General features: G+C 48.8%; 1 non-coding gene across 1 annotated transcript; it reads right to left on the bottom strand.

Moving 5' to 3' along the window:
- Positions 1-5,782: 5,782 nt before the first annotated feature.
- Positions 5,783-5,855, bottom strand: TRNAV-UAC (transfer RNA valine (anticodon UAC)). The gene has a single exon. It is a non-coding gene; the product is annotated as a tRNA-Val (tRNA).
- Positions 5,856-6,570: the final 715 nt, after the last annotated feature.

Here is a 6,570-nt window from a genome sequence, read left to right as displayed (position 1 = left end):
CCAGAAGCTTGTGGGAAATGCAGATTCCCCCCACCCCTGCCCCACCACAGACCTACTGACTCAGAATCTGGATTTTTAACAGATTCCCCAGGTGACAGACAGGCACACAAAAGGCTGAGAAGCTCTGGCCAACAGAGCTCTGGGAAGGCAAGCCAGTGTTTTTCTGAGTAAGGTTAAGAGTGGACCGTGTTACTTAGCTGGTTTTGCACACATCATCCAGAATTACAGGTGAGTGTTGCAGGGTGCATTGCTGTCCTCAATCACGAGGACAGTGATCACCTGTGGGAGCGGAGAGTCCCTGTGGGAGACTTTGTGGAGGGGACAGGCAGACAGGGAAGCGGAGGAGAGAGGAGGAGGTAGGCATGAGCTTCCGTGGAGGAGCAGCCAGGGGACCGGGAGTGCTGGCCGAGCACATGTACACAACAGTGGAGGTCCTGGGCCTGAGCAAACAAGTTTGAAGGGATGCCTTCCTGGTAGCCTCATCTGAGCAGGATGTGCCTTCCCTTTCGGGCTGAGAAAACCAAATCGCTTCCCGTGCTTTGCCTCCTGAGCCTGCAGATGGCCTCTCAACAGAGGAAGGCCTTCAAGGGCCCTGGACTCTGCCAGGGGCATGAGGAGCAGGAAATCCAGTCCCTAGTCCTGCTGAGAGAAGGATCCTTGGGGGCGGCAGAGACTTGCATTTTTTGTGTGGGGTTGTTTTGTTGTTGTTGCTTGTTTTGTTTTGTTTTGAGAGAAGGAAGTTTTCTTTGTGCTCAGGTCAGCCTCCCCTCTACCTACATAATTAAACTTGAGACAATACACACGTTTCAGAAAGGATGCTTCAGGAATAAAAACGATGTCGGAGTTTTGACCAAGCCTACACAGTTCTTGCGTGCCTCCAGCCCTTCTCGGTGACAAGAAGTGGCAGAAGTATCCAAGTTTGGAGTCTCACCTGGGTCTCCAGAATGCCCAGACACTGTCCTGGGCATGCCTCATCACACAGGTGTTATAAAGAATGCCTGTGATCTTTCCTTCCTTTTGGCCCTCTGACTTTCTATTGCCTTGGGTGGAAACCAACGCTTGGCATTGTAAGTTATTAGGCAAGAGAGGCAGAGGTGAAGATTTATGTCTTCCTTCCGTCGGAAATTATATATATGGACAACATATTTCATATAACCTTTCATAGAACATACTCTGTATTTTTTTGGCACGTGCAGGAAGAATTCGAATACATTTGTTCTAGATGGAAATAAAAACAGTGAGTTTCTTCTTCCCATAGTTTTTGAAGAAACAATTTATAAGGTGCCAATCTCTTGTATATGAGAGCTGTACTTCCCAAACTAAACACAGAGCATCAGGAATCAGTTGAAAGAGGGGCACCTGGGTGGCTCAGTCCGTTATGGTCCCAGGGTCCTGGGATCGAGCCCCGCATCCGGCTCCCTGCTCAGCAGGAAGCCTGCTTCTCCCTCTCCCACTCCCCCTGCTTGTGTTCCGTCTCTTGCTGTGTCTCTCTCTCTCCAATAAATAAATAAAATCTTACAAAAAAAAAAAAAAACTCAAGGTGCCAGCAGATTTGGTTCGGGGTGAGAGCCTAACTCCTGGCTTGCAGATGGCCGCCGTCGTAGTGCGTCTTCATGTGGCACGGAGAGCGAGAGAGAGAGAGAGAGAGAGAGAATTTGAGCGAGCTCCGGTCTCGCTCACTCTTCTTACGAGGACACTAATCCCGCCTCACCCTTGGGGCCTCACCCTCAAGATGTCATCTGAACCTAATCCCTTCCAAGGACCCCACCTCCAAATACCATCACGTTGGGGGCTAGGGAATCAACATATGAATTTGGGGGGGGGGGGACACACATTCAGACCATACCAACTTCCAAATGTTAAAGACAGAGCATGAACTAACACTGCCACAGAGGTTTTCAGAGCCCTGCACAAGTTACCCGATAAATATTCGTTTATGCACCCACAAACACTTCCCGGCTGTTAGTTAACATCACTTGGACACGAGCAACATCGACTCACCCTTATACATAAAATCACAGCTTCCCGTTGTCTCTCCATTCAAGAAAAACCTCTTCATGTGGCTGACAAGAACATCTGAAATTCAGGTTTGTTGCTTTTCCAACCCAGCTCTCACCACCCCTCTTGTTTTCTTTCTCCGCAACCTCACGCACTCTCTGGAATGTGGGACGCTGCCCCTGGCTTGTGTTAGGGCCTGTCTTTACGACGGGGCAGGTGGAAAGTTGTGCGGAGAAGGCGGGATTTGAGTTGGGTCAAAGGACAAGTAGAATTTCCATAGGAAGGGCCTTACCAAGAGGAATCGAGTCTAGCTTTTCCTCGAAGGTAACTCTGAGGGCACGTGACTAATGCAAAGCCTAGAGGTTAGGCTTCCTGCCTCTTCCTCCAGTGTGTGCTCTGGAAAGTTTACTTGATATTTTTCTCTGTTGTTTTCGCAGAAGAGGAGCCCATACATCTCCCCCACGCTCCGCCGGAGTAATTTTCAAAATGTGTACAAAACGTCCGCGACACAGCAGGTAACCATCTGGTCTCTGAGCCAGATGTGCGCGTGCTCGCGTGGCTGCGGGCGCGTGCGCGCATGCGTGTGCGTGTGCGCATGCGTGTGTGTGTGCGTGCGTGCGTGCGCACGCGCTGGTCATGCTGAGTTGGAAGGGGGATGCCGCGGGACAGGCTGAGTGAGCTGCGTTCCCAAACATGGGCAGTGCCTCAGTTCTGAGGCTGACACACCGCAGTGGGGTGCATTCCCGGGGAGTGGCTAAAGCCAGGGTTCCCTTTCACCCACTGCAGACAGAGCGTAAAAATATCTCCAGTGGGCACTTTTCCCAAACGGGCTTGGGGGGAGAGGAAATTCACTTTCAGGAGAAATACTGCCTATTTAAATAAAACGAAGTCCCCTGGAGAAGGGGTGGGGGTGTCAGACTTAACTGGGGTTCATTTCCTACCGTGTTTAGGAGGAAAAGAGTGCCTGGTTGCCTTTGGGAGACCTAGGGGGAAGGTTGAGGTCCGACACCGCTCTGCAGGGGAGGGAGGTCGACCCAGGGAAGGTGAAGTTCTCCTCTGGCCAAGTTGCCAATTCCTCTTGTGAGGCCTGGGGCCAGGCACCCGGCAGCTGGCTGTCCCCACCCCGCACGGGGACAGCTCTGGACAGAGCCCCAGGCCCACCCTAGCTCCTGCTTCCTGCGACAGCCACTCGGGTGCCCACGCCTCAACCAGCCTTATTTTCAAGCCACCCAAAAATAACAACATTTGATATGAGGCCTCTGAAGGCTTTGGCTAGGGTCATGTTTCCAAATTCTTGACTCAAGTATTGTAAATGAGAACTGCTTTTCTTTTTTTTCCAGTCAGGCTATTCCCCCCCCTTTTTTTTTCTGGAGATGTTGGGAGAACCCCAACCAAGGAATCAGTGCTTAATGGGTCACAGGGTATAAATAGTAGTGTTGAGACCATAACACAAGGCTCTTTGTACTATCATGCAACTAAACCCCCCCCCCCCAAAAAAAAAAAAAAAAAAGAAGAAGAAGAAGAAAGAAAGAAAGCTTCTAAACAGACCAGTTAGCATACCAGCATGGGGCTCTGTGGGGGTGTGCGGCATTGCTGAGCACAAGCTACATTCTATATTTGTCCACTCCAGCCTTCCACTACTGACATCTATTTACAGCCTCGCAGTGTACACAGGATACCCTATTCACGAAATAGGTACTCACACACACACAAAAATCATTCCGTGTATATTTTTGTGCTGCTGATAGTCCATAAACATAAATTAAAACAAATAAAGTCAACCCCAAAGGGAGAAACCTGAGCTCTGGGCTCACCTCCCCAGCCCCTAGCTCTGTAAAGGTCAGTGGGCAGGAAGCTCTTCTCATCCGTAAAATGGGGACAAACATACCTGTTCACTGAAAGTTGGCTCTAAGTGATATGTGCTGTAGCTTTGAAAATTAAAAGATGGAATCTGGGGGCTTCTTTGCTTTGAGGCACTCTTTAAATATGAGATATTATTCTAATTAAGCTAAATTTTCATCATGGGGTCAGTGCTTTGATGAAGTTAAATGGGATGATCCAAAGTATTTATTAATTTGCTACCAGTCATTGTATTTGGAGACCCTGAGGGATCCCGAAAATTGATTAATTATGACAGCCCTGACGGTGTATTTCTGGGTGATTATGGCAAGCCTTGGGTGGTATTATAAGGGATGCCAATTTTCATGTGACAGTGAAATTCATGGCTCTAACATGAGTACTATTATACCAGTAGAAGAGACCAGGCTGAGGGACATGTGACTTAGCAGCTGACAAGTGCAATAATTCTCAGAACTCCGTGGCTCAGAATGTGTGCTGGCTACTAAGAACTGGGATTTTAGAAATAGAAAGTTCAGATTACAAGCCTACTGGGCAGAAACTTGAACTGGTGCTGGCCACATGCCCTGGGTACTCGGGGGTGGGCCAAGGTTCTGGCCATTCAGCATCCTCTGTTTGAATTCTGAGCCTGTAAGCAAAAAGGTAAATAAATAAAAATAAAAAATCTTCTTTGGCAAAGAGCCTCTTTCTTTTGTGGGCTCCTTGGGCAGGATTTACCTCTGGGCTGCCATGATCTCAACTCCCCATCTTTTGGTGGGTGGTGCGTGGGGTGGGGGGGACAGGGTGGGAGGGAACACTTTTGTTCAAGTTGTTGGATTAACCAGAAAATGAGCCAGAGAAAAAAGCAGTGGGGGGCTGAGTGGGGTTCACGCTGCACTGGGGAGGTAGCTCAGAGGTGACTCCACCTGTTAATGAGGTTTAGTGTTTCAGTGGCTGGTATTTGAGTCAGTGGCCAGGGGAGAGAAGCAGAGAAGGGTACAGGCAGCATTGCTTAGTCCTAGCGCTCCCACAGAACCTGGATACAGCTGAGCTCTGATACCAGGGACCAAGGAGCACACGTTGAGTGCCTACTAGGTAGTGGACACGGTGCCAACAAGCACTTTCCACAGATCATCTCATTCAGTGTGCACAGACTTCCTATGGGACTGTGCTATTCTTATGCCCAGTCCACACACAGGAACAGAAGCTTAGAAGAAAGTGTGTCCAAGATCACACAGCTAGTGACATTGTGGAGGCGGAATTGGAACCCAGACTTCTTGATATCAAAACCTAGGCTATTCCTGACTTGGCTAAACTTCTTCCTTTCCCATACCTCTCAAGCACAGCACAATGCAGCCAGGATTCATGCTATCTTAGGGGTGAAGTCAGGGGAGCCTCCAGGAAAAAAGGTCACAGTACCGTACAGACCCCAGGACCGGCCCTGGAGGAGAGGGCTCCTGGACTCCTGCTCCGCTCCATGCTCTCAGTGCCCTGCAGCCCTGCTGGACAGAAATCAGGAATATCTGGCCCTGGACCTGGGGACCTTCGGTGTGAGATTTCAGCTTATTCTCTGTGCCATAAATTGATAAAAAGAATACCTGCATTTCGGGACGTTTGTACACACCCAGGAAATAGTATTTAAAAGGATTCTGGGGGCATCTGGGTGGCTTAGTCGGCTGAGCATCTGACTTCGGCTCGGGTCACGGTCTCAGGGTCCTGGTCTTGGGCCGGAGTGGGGCTCCCCTGCTGGTGGGGAAGCTGCCTGTCCCTCTCCCTCTACCCCTCTCCCTGCTCGTGCTCTCTCTCTTTCTCAAATGAATAAATAAAATCTTTAAAAATAAATAAATAAAAGTAAATAAAAGGATCCTGATTGGCAAAGATGAAAATAAGCCTGTTTTGTTTTGCTCAATTTCATCCTCCCACTTAAATGGGGACTAAGGCAACTTTGTGGTTCCCCTGGGGATCAAACCCAGGAGCTTCTGCATGTAAGGCAGATGTGCTAACCACTACACCATGGAACCTGAGCGTTCAGCCTTTGCTTTAAAAAAGCATGTACAACAAACAATCCCCCTTATCCATGGTTTCACTTTCCCTAGTTTATTACCTGCATGGAGCCAATTGGTGGGGAAGTAAATGATCTTCCTGACACGTCAGTGGCCTGATGCCAGGTCACGAGCCCACGTCACTCACGTCACTTCATCTCATCTCATAGGCATCTTATCATCTCCCGTCATCACAAGAAGTACAATAAAATGTTTCGAGAAAGGGATCACATTCACATAACTTTTATTACAGTATATGCTTATAGTTGCCCTACTTTATTATTGTTGTTCATCTCTTACTGTGCCTGATTTATAAATGAAGTATGTATTTATCATAAGCATGTATGGATAGGAAAAAAACATAGCACACATGGGGTTGGGTACTATCCTCGGTTTCAGGCATCCCCTGTGGGTGTTGGAAGCATCCCCCTGGATAAGGGGGACTGCTGTACTCTGCATCCTAGCCTCCCAGGGGCTACCCTGGTTAACTTCCTCAAGCTGCTGTGACCACAGCCCTAGACTCTTGTATGGCGAACTTTGAGACACAAACTTCTCACCCTAAATCATGCCAACTTCTGCTCCTGCCAAGAATTTCTGAAGAAAGATCAGTGCCCTGAAATCTTTACTGCCCCTTCATCGATGCCAATTCAACACAGCATCCCTCAGTAAACACCTGAAGAGGTTATCTCGGATG

Source organism: Callorhinus ursinus, unplaced genomic scaffold, assembly GCF_003265705.2.
Source record: "Callorhinus ursinus isolate GAN/ISIS: 27379988/994484 unplaced genomic scaffold, GSC_fseal_2.0 scaffold32, whole genome shotgun sequence".
NCBI classification, from domain to species: Eukaryota; Metazoa; Chordata; class Mammalia; order Carnivora; family Otariidae; genus Callorhinus; species Callorhinus ursinus.
The sequence above is the reverse complement of the archived record's forward strand: the minus strand, read 5'-3'. Positions and strand labels throughout refer to the sequence as shown.